Source organism: Grampus griseus (assembly GCF_964374135.1).
Source record: "Grampus griseus genome assembly, chromosome: 20".
Taxonomy (NCBI): domain Eukaryota; kingdom Metazoa; phylum Chordata; class Mammalia; order Artiodactyla; family Delphinidae; genus Grampus; species Grampus griseus.
This window is the reverse complement of record NC_139014.1, coordinates 2,628,924-2,646,503: the sequence shown is the minus strand read 5'-3', so window position 1 is coordinate 2,646,503 and position 17,580 is coordinate 2,628,924. Positions and strand designations below refer to the sequence as shown.

Genomic DNA, 17,580 nt, shown 5'->3' with positions numbered 1-17,580 from the left:
CCACTTAATTCATGGATCTGGGGGGCCAGCCACCTTAAGCAAGCACATGGCGATAGCTGCTCGTCGTTTCCAATCACCTTCCAAAACTGGAAGAGGGTTCTTCTGATGGGCATTGTCATGTTCTACTTTAGGGCACCCCCAAATTCCCACAGGGCCGTGCCCCATTCAGGCATCCTGTCAATAGGCCAGGTTTCCAATTGCTGTCTGTCTGACCTCACGGCCAGGCCATTGGCTACTGCTGCTCATGAGTAAAAACCCAAACAGAGGGGCTCTTACCACTGTTCAATCCTCCCATCAGTGCTAGGAAAACAGTGTGCAATTCAGCCCACCAGGGTGTTCTGTGTTTGCCTTCTCCCAATCCAGCAGCTCCTCCCACGGTTCCAGAGTCAGTCCTGGAGAAAAAGAGGCTTCCTGCTAGGGATTATCCCTCCTCACACTCGCCAGGGAGCACGACCCTGTATAAACCATTTCCATTTGCTTATGGAACTCTTTTGGGTACTGCCACCCTCATTCGACAGCGTGTCTCTGACATCACCCAAGACAATGTGGGTGTTTCAGGTTTTAAGATCATTTTATGTCAGTCTTAGCAGTAGCTTCCAGCAATAATGTCAGACAGCAAGGTAGTAAATGTCCCTCAAATGGAAATGCTCTGGTGCAGAGGACCGGAAGTCCTCGATGGGAGGTGATCGCAGGTTCTTACCATAAGCCCCGGTCTAGAGGGCCATCACACGCGCGATCTGTCTCCACCAGCACTCCAATTTCTAGTCTATACTGTGTGGGCTCAGGCAATCTTACTGGTTCCCATTAAGCATGTCCAATTAATGTCAGTCGAAGGGCAGATTTATAGCCTTCTGTTTTACAGTACTAGGTGGGGAAACGTTCTCCATCCAGACACAGTCTCCATCCCCATCACACAAATAGGTAAAGAAACCACAGCACAGAAAGCCTGTTCACACATACCAATTCTCCTACAAACTCTTACCTTAATTCCACCAACCCTTACGCTCCTCACTGTGGCCTTCCTTAAGATCTCATCAACACATCTTGGTTTTACAATATTAGGTTGAGGAAGTGTTCCCCAGGCAGACATAACATCGATTCGCAAACAACGTGACACCACTTCTTTATGTAACATGGCTTAAACCTCCCAGCTTTCATAATCCTATCCACGCTCACACTCTAACGCTCTCTCAGTCTAACTGCAGCAGAGTCCAGCCTCCACCGATGGGTTTTGGCACCACAGTTCCTGGGACTCCTGTATTAAGGACTCCTGGAAACTTCTCTTCTCCACCCTCAGACCATTTCAGCCATCTTGTGCAAAAGACTCTGGGTCCCCAGAGAGGGGCCGAGCCGAGGGACCCTGGCACTTTTGTCCACCTTTAGCTTGATTAACCGGCCTGACCCTTTGCCCCAAGCGACGGCTCCTCAGATTTCTCACAGCAATCTCTACCTTCCAGCTTGTCTGGAGCCCTTTTACATTTGGGCACCAGCAGGGTGTCGCTTTGGCCCACCCAACCTTTGGTGCTATAATAAAACTTTGTGTTAACCCCATCAATGTTAGTTTTATTCATCTCATTCCTTAATGACCATCTAAAAACGTCCACCCCCATGGGATGAGTCCCATGACACTTCCCTCTCTGTTTCCTCTTTGTTTCACTCCTATCAATACTCACTTTATTTACCTTATTTCTGAAGAACCCTTTTAAAATTGCTACCTTGTTGGAAGAGTCCTTTGACTCTCCCCTCTGCCCCCTCCTAAACTCTTGTTAATAAACCTATTGTTTTTATTAGCGTCTGTAAGACCCACAACGGGGAAGCTGAGAGAGCAAACTGGATAAGGCTTCCCAGACTGCTTTCAGTTTTGCAACCATACGGTACACAGGGCGCCCGTGTGAAAGGAGCCCCCTTAACCACAGTGTTTACCGTGACCTGGGGAATGAGTGTATTCACTGGGTGAATATCCCGGTCATCATAAAGCCGGTCCCACGTGGCTTGTGTATGAAACACATCAGCTTCTTCAGTTGGGGTTTTCCACCTGGGATTTATAGGGGGAGACAGAAAGTCCCCCTGGTCAGGATAAACAGACCTGACAGTGGCTCTTCCCCAGTCCAGCAGGCTGGCTGTTTCCTCGGGAATGACCTCCTGTGAGTCTGGATCACGTGAAGCCGTCTGTGCTTGTCTGCTTCTTCCATGGTGAGCGGTGCATCCTGCACCAACCCAGACACGCATTTCCCTCTGCGGCTTCAAAACCAAAGAGGCGGCACCTCAGCGAGTCACTCTCCATCTGAACGGAGACTGGAAAAGTGAGTTCGGTGTATCTAGATTCGAGTGAGAGTGGTTTTAACACACAACATGATGAATACAATGAACACGGTTGGATGTTATATATGAAAGCGTTTAAGGGAGCAAATCCTAAGAGCTCGTTACAAAGAAATTCTTTTCCTTTCTTAATGTTGCAGCCGTATGAGAGGATGGATGTTCACTGAACTTTCTGCGGTCATCGTTTCATGACGTACGTAAGTCAGATCATTATGCTGTACGCCTTACACTTCTACAGTGTTGTATGTCAATTACATCTCAATAAAACTGGGAGAAAAAAATTTTTTAATAAAAATAAATAAATTAGTAGTTCTCATAATCCATTTTAGTATCACTCTGTCTTGCATGTGGAACTCATGGCCCAGAATAAGCAAATTCCTGTGTTTCCTCAACTCTGATTCTCATCCGTTCCTTCCCCTTCTTCTCCTGAGTGAACCTGGAGGTCCCCCTCCAGAGGGACACTGTCTCCTTGGCGGTCTTCTCACTGAAGGCCAATTTTTGCTCAGGGTCTAGAGGTGAAGTCATCCCGTTCTTTCTTTGTTCCCCACCATCTCTTCCTCTTTGCCCTCCTCCCTCCTTTGAAGTGAAGGCAACCAGACCGTATCCCCTGCCTTTGTCAATATCATCATCTAGGATATCCTGGCTGTGCTCTCTCTCTCTCACTTGTGGGATATTTTCTTCACTAATTCACTCTTTCCCTCCTCGTTCCTACTCCTCCCACCCTGGTGGGTGATTTCAGCATCCGCGTGAAGGGCTTTCCCAATACCCTGTCCTCTCCGTCTCTGCTCCCTTCTTCCCGTGACCTTCTCCCCAGCCCACCTTGAGCACTGCCAGAGTCGCACCCTGGGTTTTGTCATCACCAGCAACCTCACCACCTGCATCACCTTGCTTTAAGCATCCGGCTTCCTCACTGCCACCTCCCATTCTCCAAGCTTAGCTGTACTCAGCTTCTCTTGCCAACTATTCTCTGTGGTCAGCTGAACATATAATTTGTTGACCCAACTTCTTTTCTATGATATTCATGATACCTTTTTGTATTAGTTTGTTAGTGCTACCATGACTACAGAGTACCACTGGGTGGCTGAAACAACAGAGTTTTGTTTTCTCACGTTTCTAGAGGCTAGAAGTCCTAGATCAAGGTGTCAGTGGGGTCAGTTTCTCCTGAGGCCTCTCTCCTTGGCTTGTAGATGGTCGTCTTCTCTGTCTGTCTTCATGAGGTCGTCCCTCTGTGTGTGTGTGTGTCCGAATCCCCTCTACTTATAAGGACACCGGTCCTTTTGGACTAGGGCCCACTTTAACGACTTCACTTTCACTTAATTACCACTTTAAGGATCCGATCTCCAAATGCAGTCACAATCTGAGGTGCTGGGCATTAGGGCTTCAGTGTATGAATTTGGGGGGCACATATATATCATATGATAGCCTATATATCACTCTCTCACCTCCACATTTTCCATCTTATGCAGCCTAGATTCCATGGTCCACTACTTTGCCAACACCTTCAGCCCCTCACATCTTTTTCTCTCTGCCGGACTCACCTAAGAAAACCCCAGACTAGTTAAACCTGTTAAGGCTATTTCTTTATCCCAGACTTGTGCCCATGCAGCTGCACAGAGATGGAGAAAAAATAGGTATAGCCATGCTTTCTAGTCTTCCCTTAAATTAATAACCACCTCTCAGTGTGGGCACTAAACACTGATTGACAATCTTATTACACATGCCTAGGGTTTTCTGAAACAACCGTTTTATACTTTCTCTTACTGCCTCAGCTTCCACTACTTTTTCCTCTCACGATACTCTTAACTGGTAATCTTTCCTCTATTGAGAAAATAGGTGTATTTTGAGGACTCCCTTATAGACCCACCACAAGGCTAATGACCTACTCGTGTCTGCATGGACATTGCCTACCATCCTTCCTGCACAACAGGGGTCTCCTTCAGCCAACCCTGCCACTGCTCCCTGGATCCCACTTTTTCTTGTCTAATCGAGAATGAGGCTCCTTACAGAAAGAATGCAATCATGCCACTTGCAGCAGCATGGATGGACCTAGAGATGATCATACTAACCGAAGTAAGTCAGACAGAGAAAGACAAATATCATATGGTATCACTTGTATGTGGAATCTAAAAAAATGATAGAAATGAACTTATTTACAAAACAGAAATAGACTCACAGTCATACAAAACAAACTTATGGTTAGCAAAGGGGAAAGGGGTTGGGGAGGGATAAATTAGGAGGTTGGGACTGACATATATACACTATTATTTATAAAACAGATAAATGACAAGGAACTACTGTATAGCACAGGGAACTCTACTCGATACTCTGTAATAACCTATATGGGAAAAGGATCTGAAAAAGACTGGATATATGTGTATGTATAACTGATTCACTTTGCTGTACACCTGAAACTAACACAACATTGTAAATCAACTCCAACTAAAAAATAAATAAAATAAAAAATAAAAATTACTCTATAAAAAATTAAGATAAAAAAAAGAATGAGGTTCCTTGATTTTAATCTACCTCTCTTGCATTATTAATTTCTTTCTCTCTACGGGATCATTCCCATCAGAATTTAAACATGCTCAGAATATTCTGTTTTAAAAAGTTTCTTCAGGGCTTCTCTGGTGGCGCAGTGGTTGGGAGTCCGCCTGCCGATGCAGGGGATGCGGGATCGTGCCCGGGTCCAGGAAGATCCCACGTGCCGCAGAGCGGCCGGGCCCGTGAGCCATGGCCGCTGAGCCTGCACGTCTGGAGCTTGTGCTCCGCAACGGGAGAGGCCACAACAGTGAGAGGCCCACGTACCACAAAAAAAAAAAAAAGTTTCTTCATCTTACTTCCACATCCATCCACTGACATTTTCTCTCCCCTTCAAAGTAAACTTCCTGAGAAAACTGTCCACATTCTCAGAACCCATTTGCTCCCCAGCCCACGTTGACCAGGCTTCTGTCTCCACCCCTCCATTCAAACTGCCCTCCCAAAGGTCACCAGTAACCTCTGTGTGCCCAAATACAGTGGTCACTTTGCTGAGTGTGCACTGGACTCAGGCCAGAGCAGGATTTCGGCCCGCTTACGGCTCTGCAGCTGTTGCAGTGCTGTCTCCGCTTGGCTCGGGGCCCCACTCTCCCGGCTTTCCTCCTCGCCCACGGCTGCTGTGGCTTAGCCTCCCCGACTGGCTCCCGGACTCGGCGCAGCCGGCGGACCTGTGAGTGCTCCAGAGATGGATCCCCATCCCACTGCTTTTCTCCTTCTGTACTTTCTTCCTAAGTTACATCTCCAGCTCCAGGTCTTTAACACTCCCCATATGCTGATGGCTTCCCAATTCATTTCTCTACTACTTACAGTTGTCCTAAGCTCCAATTTCAGATCTCCAACAGCTTAATGTATATCTACAATTGTGTCTAAGAGGCACTTCAAGTGTAACATGATTTACACAGAATTCTGTATATATAACCCCACCCCTAAAAAGCTCCTTCTTCCTTACCTCTCCCTGGGATTTCTGAAATATACTCTGACTGACTGCCCTGCTCTCACCAGCCCCCAAACCTCCCACAGCCCACAGAATGATCTTTTTTAACTCATAATCCTACCATACCACTTTTTTTTTCTTGCCTAAAACCCTCCAGCAGCTTCCCAATGCAGTAAGACTTTAGTTGTAACACCTTATCCTGGCTGCAATGTCTCACATGAATGGCCCTGACATGCATCTCACTCTTACTAACCTGACACTCTCTCCATGAGTCCACAGACTTCCAGACATTCTGGCTTTCCTTCCGTCCTTTGAAATGACAAGATCTTTTCTACCTCGAGAGCTTTGCACCCGTGTCTCCCTCTGCTTGTAACGTGCTGCTCCAGATCTTTATACAGCAGGACACATTTTGACATTCAGACCTCAGCTCAGATATTCCCTCATCACTGACATCCTCCTGGTCGCTCCACCTAAACGAGACCACCATGTTTTAGAGCATCACTCCACATTATTTTTGCCATAACACATAATCTGAATTGATTATTCATTTGTTTGCTTATTTATGATCTGTTTCTTGCTCCTGAAAATGTAAACTCTACAAGACAAAGTTGTGTTTTTACCCCTGAAATCCCCTGTGCTTAAGTCAATACCCACCAATAATGTAGGCACTCTATAAATGCTCGCTGAACAAAGGAATAAATGAATGAGTTCTGATTCTGGGGATTTATGGTAATAAGATGATCAGACGACAAGTGTTCATGCAAGCGCTCTTCAAATAGCAAAGAACTGGAAACAATCAAAAGGACCACAAGAGTAACTAAACAGTGTCACGTCCATGTAACAGAATAAATAAAATAATAAAACCAAGAATCAAGTAGTACATCCACATTTATGGACTTGGAGAAGTATCAACTAGATATTGTTGAATAAAAAAGTGGGTATTGGCACAAAAACAGACACAGAGATCAATGGAACAGAATAGAGAGCCCAGAAATAAACCTATACACTAATGATCAATTAATCTATGACAAAGGAGGCAAGAAGATACAGTGGAGAAAAGACAGTCTCTTCAATAAGTGGTGCTGGGAAAACTGAACAGCTACATGTAAAAGAATGAAATTAGAACATTCTCTAATAACATATACAAAAATAAACTCAAGGGACTTCCCTGGTGGCACAGTGGTTAAGAATCTGCCTGCCAATGCAGGGGACAAGGGTTTGAGCCCTGGTTCAGGAAGATCCCACATGCTGCGGAGCAACTAAGCCCGCGCACCACAACTACTGAGCCTGCGCTCTAGAGCCCGCGAGCTGCAACTACTGAGCCCGCGTGCCTAGAGCCCATGCTCTGCAACAAGAGAAGCCACCGCAGTGAGAAGCCCGCGCACTGCAACGAAGACCCAATGCAGCCAAAAATAAATAAGTAAATTAAAAGATAAATAAATAAATAAACTCAAAATGGATTAAAAACCTACATGTAAGACCAGACACTATATAACTCCTAGAGGAAAACATAGGCAGAATACTCTTTCACATAAACCACAGCAACATTTTTTTTGGATCCATCTCCTAAAGAAAATAAAAGCAAAAATAAACAAATGGGACCTAATTAAACTTAAAAGCTTTTGCACAACAAAGGAAACCAGTGACAAAACAAAAAGACCTAAATGGGAGAAAATATTTGCAAATGATATGACCGATAAGGGGTTAATATCCAATGTATATAAACAACTCAGACAACTCAACATCAAAAAAACAAACCACCTGATTTAAAAATGGGCAGAAGAACTGAACAGACGTTTTTCCAAAAATGACATACAGATGGCTAACAGGCACATGAAAAGATGTTCAACACTGCTAATTACTAGAGAAATGTAAATCAAAACTACAATGACATATCACCTCACACCTGTCAGAATGACTATCATCAAAATGTCTACAAGTAACAAAGGTTGGCAAGGTTGTGGAGAAAAGGGAACCCTTGAACCCTGCTGGTGAGAATGTAAGTTGGTGCAGCTCCTTTGGAAAGCAGTATGCAGGTTCCTCAAAAAAACTAAACATAGAACTGCCATATGACCCGGCAATTCTACTCCTAGGTATATACCCAGAAAAAAAGGAAAACACTAATTGGAAAAGATGCATGCACCCCAATGTTCACAGCAGCACTGTTGACAATAGTCAAGATGTGGAAGCAACCCAGGAGTCCATCAACAGACGAATGGATCAAAAAGATGTGGTATAAACACAAAATGGAATATTACTCAGCCATAAGAAAAACTAATGAAATTCTGCCATTTGCAGCAACGTGGATGGACCCAGAGAATATTATGCTAAGTGAAGTAAATCGGACAGAGAAAGACAAATGCTGTATGATATCACTTATATGTGGAATCTAAAAAATAAAACTAACAAATGTATATAGCAAAACAGAAACAAACTCACAGATACAGAGAACTAACTAGTGACTACCAGTGGAGAGAGGGAAAGTGGGAGGGGCAAGATAGGAGTAGGGAAATATTATGGGATTATATGAAATCATGTGTGTGAAATTTTTTGAGAATTGTAAACCATTATAGAATTTAAAGAATCATTCATTCAATTAAAAAAAAAGTAGGATAAACAAAGCCCAAAGTGTGCAGCCATTTCTGTAAAATTATGTATACACAATTATTATATATAAACTAAATATTTATACACACGTACATGCAGTTAGATGTCTAGAATTATATCTGGAAACATTAACAGTGGTTATCTCTGAGAAATCTGGAGTAATTTTTACTTTCTTCCTATACTTTTCTGAATCATTTGAATTTTTATATGAGCATTTATTATGTTCATAATCAGAAAAAATAAAAACTAAAATGTCTCCTCCTAGTCTTTGGCTTATTAGATAGACAATACTAGGATCTTTCCAAGTGATTTCTGAGGGGAAAAAAAAGCAGTTTTTTTCAGTACGCTGATTCAATACACTGATTCTCTATTTCAATTTCATTTATTTTTCCCCTCTCTTGTTTTTCTTATTGTTATTGCGAGTGTGGAAACATTGTCAGCATTGCAAAAAAATGAAATAAAATAAATCCAAAAAATATTATTAGGCTAAGCTTTTCGAAGTGCATTTTAATATAGCATCAAGCATGTTCCCATTTTTATTACTGATTATAATGTTCAGCAGCGTGTGACACAACAATTCAGACTTTTTGGCAGACGGAGCCCAGTTTCCATTTCTTTTAGTACAAGATGTAGGGTGTGGAAACTTTCTACTTCCTTGGAAACTGTTCTGAAAACCGGTTTTCACTCAATTCAGCCTCTAAGTGTTTAAGAGGTGACTGAATTTCTGAAAGTGGTCTGACTGTTTTAGTGCCGCTGGCAACCACTGCAACTTTCGCACTGTGTGAAAGGGGGAACAATCCATATTATTAAAAATTTGCCCTAGATCTCTTTCCCATTTCCTATTTTTTCACTGAGGCCAAAATATCAAGATAATTTTCCTATGGAAACATTTAAACTTGGCATCAAAAATTATTTATTTAAATAACTACATCTCTGCATAATAATGATAATAATAATAATAAAACTGAGAAGGCAGCTCCAAAGAGAAGAGAGACGTAAATTCCCTGCAAGTTTTTCTTTCTGTTTGTTGGTTCAGTTTTGTTTTTAAAACCACTATACCACCCAACAGGATACCCATTTCTATTCAACTGCCTGAGTGAGAGTCAACAAGAGACCTGAGTTACATACATTTTTTTTTTATGGACGAAAACAAAAATGCCACCTTTAATTAACTCCTTAATAGGGCAAGATATATTATCATAAATTTCTTGAAATGGAAACAGCTTCTGTCTGCTTCTAACAGTTATTCAGCAGTAGGTTGGCTTCCTAGGACAAAATCCTAAAAACAGGCAGCTTTTATGTCTGATCTGGTTGTAGCACTTAGCTTTTGTGGACTAGCAAGGTAGTATCAGCACTTCCCAGGGAGTTCTTTTGCATTCTCTGCTAATGAAATTCAAGCGGACGCTAGCCTTGAATTTGGAGGCGGAGGTGGGCGGGTAACTAACTCTGTTTCCAGAGTGAGGAGGGGGGAGGGTAGATTATGGTGAATGATCCAGATCATTCTACATACTTTGGGGAATCTTCAGAGATCGAATGTGGGCTTCCTGTGAGTTTATTTCTTTAAATGCCAGCAACTCATCGATTTCCATGGTGTCCGGGATCAAGTGATCGCTGATGAGCTGATGCTTCTAAATCTCAGCCCCACTCCTCACTACATCCCTACACCGGGCCCACACCGGTAAGTGCCTTCCTGCAGACTGAGCATGTCATTCACCACGCTGCAAGTTGACTCCATCCTGTCCTTCGAAGACCTGGTCCTTTTCCTGAGTTCCCTATGCTGACTGATAGCACCACTCAATATCCTTCCAAGCTGGCGTCTAAATTTGAAACTTAAAAGTCACAGTTAACTCTCCCCTTTTCTTCAGCTTTACAGATTGTCTTCAAGGCCTGTGAATTCCACAGGGGCCACATCTCTGAAATACCTCTGGTAATATTCCTACCTTTCTAATCTAAGTGTCGCTTTTACAGTCAAGCACCTGTTATCTCTTGTCTGGACCTCGAACTGGCAAACTATGGGCCATAGACTAAATCCCACCCACTGCCTGTCTTTGTGAGTCAAGTTTTATTGGATTGTCTAAGGCTGCTTTTGGACTACAAAGTCAGAGTAGTTACAGCAGACATTGTATGATCCGCGAAGCCAAAAATACTTACTATCTGGCCCTTTACAGAAAATATTATAACTCCTGGTCTAGACCATAGCAACAGCCTCCTAACAGTTTACATTACTTATACACTAAGTAGAGAAGAAGAAATAGACAGTTAGGCAAAGGAAAGGAAAGAAACACAAACACTTCACTCCTCAATAATAAACACTCTAAATCATTCTATGCTTTTTCTGGGCATATGCTCTTATACTATTTCTTACAATAACTGAATTTTATTATACACACTATTTATGATAAATTGAGTCTTTCTTGGCGGCAATTTTAAATAAAATTTTTCCTTTTATAAACTTTTATGGTTACATAATATTAAATATTACAAAGATTTTTTTTCATGTTTTAAGGTTGATACAGATTTTCAAATTGTCTCAATTTCAATTTTCAAGTTGCCTCTGGATAGGTGATACATTTACATTCCCGTCAGGATTGGGCTTAAAAACTAAACCAAGCTATAACTTCTCCAATTATAACCACATACTGGTATCATTTTTTTTTTTTTTTTTTGCGGTACGCGGGCCTCTCACTGCTGTGGCCTCTCCCGTTGCGGAGCACAGGCTCCGGACGCGCAGGCTCAGCGGCCATGGCTCACGGGCCCAGTCGCTCCGCGGCATGTGGGATCTTCCCAGACCGGGGCACGAACCTGTGTCCCCTGCATTGGAGGGGGAGTCTCAACCACTGCGCCACCAGGGAAGCCCCAGTATCACTTTTTTTAAAATGACATGGTAGCTCGTTGCTATATTTATCTTTATTTCTGTGATTAATAGTACAATTGAATATTTTATATATTTAGTAACAGTTTGCATTTCTCCTTGTGGGAATTGATTAGGATTATTATTTTGCATTTTGCGATTTCAGTGAGCATTTTCCTCGTAATTACATACTAGTATTCCTAACAGAATAAAAGTAATCTTGGTCCAAGACCAAGAGGGGACACGCAGTAGTGCCTGCATGGAATCCTAAATGTGGCTCTTCTTGATCTTGTGAATTTAAAAACAAGTTGTCTTATCCATACACCCCCCCATATAGAATAGGAATTGTTAATAAAAGAAAAGCAATAATAATAACGTAAGCACTTTACACATATTAACTCATTTTAAACCTCACAGCTGTCTCATGAGCAGTGACTATCCCTGCTTTATAGATAAGAAAACTGAGGTACAAAGCAATTAAGAGAGCCCAGGGCTAGTTTGGCTTCAAAATCCTTCTTCTTAAATAAGACACTACAACTGAGTAGTTATGGCCATATGGCTTACAAATTCTGAAATATATACTCTGACTCTTAAGAAAAAGTTTGCCCATCCCAATATAGCTAAATTAAAGACAGACAAAAGCCATGTTGTTGTGACATGGTGACACTTCCCAAGTTTAAGATGTTGAACTTTCATAAATTTTAGATATTCTACAATCTTTATAATTACATTCATAAGTAAGTAGGTATTGAAATAGAGCAGATAAATAGAGCTTAGCCTTTTTCTCCATTATTTATTCAAAGTAAATTTATCAACACTCTGCAAAACTATGCACAGAACAATCCTCTTGGCATTCTAAAAATACACACGTAAATCAGATCAAATCTCTGACTGTAGAAAACTTAACTCCATGTTATCAATTCTAAAAAACTATCACTCACAGAGCTGTCAGATATATATTCTTAAAACTTACCATCAGATTATGCATCATAGCTTCCCCAAATTCTTCAATAACATCCTAGGTCCCACAGAAAAAAAAAAAAGGTAATTTTCTTCGTCATTCCAGATCATGTTAAGATCTAGTTACAACACGCCATTCTAGTTCATTCCCTACTATTTCTCCCTTTCAACAAAATCAGGTATTCAGCCTTTCCAGAAGATATCCTACATTTTTGTGTCCTCCTGCCTTTTCTTCTCACCTCTTGTATATGCGTGGAATGCCTGCGCAAATCAGATGCATTATTTGCCATCAACCTTAAATTCTGTCTCCTCTCAAAAAACTCCCAGGGGGCTTCCCTGGTGGCACAGTGGTTAAGAATCCGCCTGCCAATGCAGGGGACACGGGTTCAGGCCCTGGTCCAGGAAGATCCCACGTGCCGCAGAGCAACTAAGCCCGTGCTGCCACAACTACTGAACCTGTGCTCTAGAGCCCGCGAGCCACAACTACTGAGCCTGCGAGCCACAACTACTGAAGCCCGTGCGCCACAACTACTGAAGCCCGTGTGCCTAGAGCCCGCGCTCCGCAACAAGAGAAGCTACCGCAATGAGAAGCCCGCGCACTGCAACAAAGAGTAGCCCCCACTCGCCACAACTAGAGAAAGCCCGCGCGCAGCAACGAAGACCCAAGGCAGCCAAAATATAAATAAATTAATTAAATAGAACAAAAACCTCCCTGAATCCATCACTAGGAGTGATCTTTTCATGGCATGCGTGATTCCTGCACTAATTACACAGAATGATAACATCCACCCGACATCCTCACAACAGTTCACAACCTCCTAAAAGGCAAGGACCACATCCTTTTCAGTTGTAAAAGCTCAGCAAATAGAGCAAATGCTCAATAAAAACGTTGCTTAAATCGAGCTGAATGAAAGGTACCTCAGTGTTCAATTACCATCTGTCTCTAATTTGGTTCTTTCATCTCCCCTGTTTTTCCTCTTTTTTATTCGCATCCTTGTGTACCTTATATGAAGTGATCTGTTGCAGCACTGCAATGCATCAGTCATAACCTAGAGCTTTTCCATGGGATGACTAATTGGGGGGAATAAAATATCTGGTGGTTTTCAGCTTTTTCTTTTACTCAACATTTTGACTTAAAAAAAAAACTGGATAGCTATTAACAGAAGGACTCTTAAGGGCAATGATACTTTATGAACTTGCAATCTAAGACATCTTAGAAAAAATGCTTTGAAAAAAACTAACTTTTCTGAACCAGGTCAAGTTATTGATTTCAAAAAACAATAATACAGTCACAAACGTCTGCAAGCTTAAGGCTATACACCCATAAAACTTTAGAATAAAAGAAAAACTTTTAAATGTATTTTCAGGTGCCTAATGTCAAATTGTCCTTGTTACTCTTATACAGTCTATTTACAGAATTTGTACTCCCCCGGAAAACGGAGGTTGTTAGTACAAGTTGTACTAGATTTCAAGAGTTGTAATCTTCAGACAGAAACAGTATTTGACAACTGGGATTCAAATCTAATAAACTGCAGAATCATCTTACTTGAAAATACTATTTATGTATCCTTCTAAACAGGCCTCCTATAAAATTCAATGTCAATTTGGGAAGTGAAACACACATATAATGGGTATAAAGCAGTTAAAATCCTCTGGAAAATCCTCTGTGTCCAGAGGACAATTTAGAAATACTAAGAGAGCACCCACGTGATAGCATCTGGCAGTCAAAATTCAACTAAGATGAACTTTACAACTACTGTAGACTATAAACATACCTCCCCTGATCACAGCCCCAGATATTTTAAAGCAGTAAATATACTTTCAGGAAAGTGATAGCAAAAGAGAGTACGTGGCAGAAATGGACATTTCTGTATACTACTTATGGGCAAATGTGCAGGCTCTTAAGCTCTCTTCCACCAATTCACCCCTCCACCCTTCAGTTCATCCACCCCAGCCTGTGCTCTTCTCTCTGCATCAACATCTTCTGGACTAAAAGGGCCAGAGACGTTGCAAAAAATGTTAAAAGAGGGTATTTGAGCCTTGAATATTATGTGCAGGTAACAGGCTGAGGACATTACTCAGCTGCAAACACAGGACAATTCTCACTGAAGGGGAAAGATTATTCAGAGGACAGAGCTAAGAGCTATGGAGAACGAGTTCTGGAGTGGAGGACTAAGCCCTAATCAAGGAAATCATAAATGTGCCCAGATGGATTTCACAGCTGATACTGACCAGGGATTGAAGAAAGTCTTCCTTTTTGAATGGGGGTGTCTGTAGCACTTACCCTATGCCTGTCACACCATTTGTAGGTTGAGCGTGTGGGCAGCAGATAACTTGCCCCCTCTGCTCACAGGTCTTCAGAATGAGAAAAACTGTCTTCGAGGATTTTAGTCATGGAACTGCAACTGCAGAACCTCACGCACTTGGACGTGATTTAAACGATAGGATCCTGGACCACGACCCTGAGCCTGATGCCATAACGAGGTGAGTTCTCAGACGTCTCGAGGAGGGTATGAGTTTATTTTGCATGTAAGAGGGGTGGGAATTGTGTCGACAAAGGACAGACTGTATTTTCAGAAAATTGTCCACAGCAGTACTTCTAGTCCAGAGGACACTCCACCAGAAAGAAGTGGGGTGTATTTTCCCACTCCTTGAAATCAAAGGGCCTTGTGAATTTCAAAATTCTATTTCAAAGAATGGAATTTGGTGGGAGACAAATGCTGCATGACACCCAAGGCTGGGTCATAAAAGGGTACACAGCTTCTGCCTGACTCTCTGTCTCAGGGCACTACAGCCCAGCCACCACATTCTAAGGAGGCCCAGGACACATGCAGAGGCCACATAAAGGTGTCTCAGCCAACCGCTCTACCTAAGTGCCAGCTGCCACCAACCTCCGGAGATGTGAGTGAGCAAAGCCTCCGCCTAGCAACTCCTCTCTGCCCTGAAGACTCATCTCTGGCATTACTGCTTCGGGAACGCCTTCTCCCGTCACCTGCTACGGATTCCCCTCCTCTGGGCTCCTAGCGTCCTACGTCTTTTCTAACAGTATGAATCATACTGTACACTGACTGTTACTTTATTACCCATCTCCCCCATTAGAAGTAAAGATCTTAGTAACAGCATCTGCCTTCCTCACCTTATATCCTAAGTACTTAACGTTATGTCTGATGTGTAGTTTGAACGAGAGTGAATGTGTTGAATAAATGAGATGATCAATATAAAAACAAAAATAGTGTAAAACAGCATAACTGATCAAATAAGATAGTTGAGGTGGGAAACCAGCAGACTGTCGCTTTTGGTTTTGGTTTTAGCCGTGAACACTCACAGCAGTCTGACATGTGGGTGCGGAAGAGACGCCAGAACGACCAGCTCAGTACTGAGCCAGCTCGACAAGGAATCAGGACCATGAAAGAACCAAAGCGCCCAGACCTACAGCGCATGCAAGACAGTAGATTATATCAAGGGTTCTTAAGCATGCTGCTCTTAAGACATTTAGTGCCTTTAAAAATCACTGAGGGTCCCAAATTATGTGAGTTACATTTATCAGTATTTATCTTACTGAAAGTTGATACTGAGAATTTTAAAGTATGTTTTTGTACTCACTTTCAAATAACAACGACAAACCAATTATATGTTAGTATAAATAACATAGTTTTATGAAATGTAACTATGTTCCCCCCAAAATAGTTTAGTGAGAAGAGTAACACTGTCTTATAATTTTCCAAATTTTCTTACTACCTGGCAGAATGCAGACAGCCAAATTCTCACATCTGCTTCTGCATTCAATCTGATATATCGTTTTGGCTGAAGCGTACGAAGAAAATCCATCCACACATAAATAAGTGGCTGGAAAAGGGAGGAGTATTTTAACAGCTTTTCTAAACCATCGTGAATACTCGTATTTGCTACTTCACCAAAACTCAACAAGCAGTAGTTTATTCAAGGTTAGCTGCTATGCAGAACCTGAAGCAATATTAAAGAGCTTTCACACGCTGTTACGGATCCTTTAAAATTCCCTGGTCTACCTGCACTCTGAATGTATCATTTAGTCACTCGTGACTTTGCAACACCATGCACTGGCCATTTAGAAAACATTGGTTTATTGAGTTATACAGATCTTCCAAATATTGACATATTTTATCCTTCAATATCAACAGTTACATTGTTAATTGTAATTAACAAGCCCATCAGCTAAGCTGTTAAATACTGAGAAAGTGTCAAAGGTCAAAATCTGAAAACTCGAATTTTATCATTAATATCAAATACTGTCAGGTGTTTCCCTTGAAGTGACAGGATCACTCTGTTCATTTAAAAAAAAAAACAACTCTCAAATACACAAATCTGAATATCCAAAGTCTATCTCTCAGCTGTTATTTCAAGTAAAAATTGTGATCCATTAAAAAAGTTACTAATCTAGCTCACAGCTCACTCACTCACTCAAGTGCTTTTACTTTAGACAACCATCATACTTGGAAATGTAGCAGAGATGCTTTCCCATTTAGTCAAACAAAGCATTTTTTAAAAGGAGTCAAAATTGAGAGTTAATAAACTTAGTAATTATCACTGTGTTATTGAGGACATTCTTCAGTAAAACTGGCATATTTTTTTTTTTTTTTTTTTTTTACTGCAAATGGACAGTGTTGAGTTTTCAGTGACTACTGGATCAGTTTGGTGCCATTGCCTTGACTCACCATTGCTTTCGCACCCACCAGGAAAAATGTCAAGAGACTAAGAAAGCCAAACGTAATCTAGGTACTATGGAAATAGTTCTGACCTCACAAATACCCTGCAGATGTCTTGAGAAGGACTGCAGCTGCCCCTGCGGTGCCGCATGGAGCATACTTTGAGAGCCACTGCCCCACACCTGCCCAGGCTTCATTAAGGGCATCACTAGTTTTCCAGTATGAAAAATACGAGAGTAAATTTCAGAATACTGTAGAGTTGCATCCCATGTCTTACAATAATTCACTGTACCCATCGTAATTTCTTGAGTCGTACTTAAGAGAAATTCATATGGGTGCATCTCAACTAATTCACCTGAGGTAAATAATAATAGTACATGCAAATACAAACAGGAACAGCATGTGGAGAAAACAAAGAGAAAAGTAAGTCTTCGATTTTGTAAATATTCAAGCAACTTTATACCGGCACCTTGTTTATTGGGGAAAATGTGCCGGTAGTTCTCACATGTTACGGGCATTATTATACATGTCTCTTACATGTATGCATGTGAATGAGTCTAAATAGAGTGACACAGAGGAAAGACCACATAATGACAGAAGGAGAAGACAGTCACCTACAAGCCAAGGAGAGAGGCCTCAGAAGAAACCAACCCAGCTGACACCTTGATCTTGGGCTTCTAGCCTCCAAA

At 41.8% G+C, this 17,580-nt stretch overlaps 1 long non-coding RNA gene across 1 annotated transcript; it reads left to right on the top strand.

Annotated features, from left to right (window-relative positions):
- Nucleotides 1-5,426: 5,426 nt before the first annotated feature.
- On the top strand, nt 5,427-15,052 carry LOC309838291. Its single transcript, XR_014298339.1, has 3 exons — nt 5,427-5,527; nt 14,563-14,693; nt 14,994-15,052. It is a non-coding gene; the product is annotated as an uncharacterized lncRNA (long non-coding RNA).
- The last annotated feature ends 2,528 nt before the right edge of the window (nt 15,053-17,580 follow it).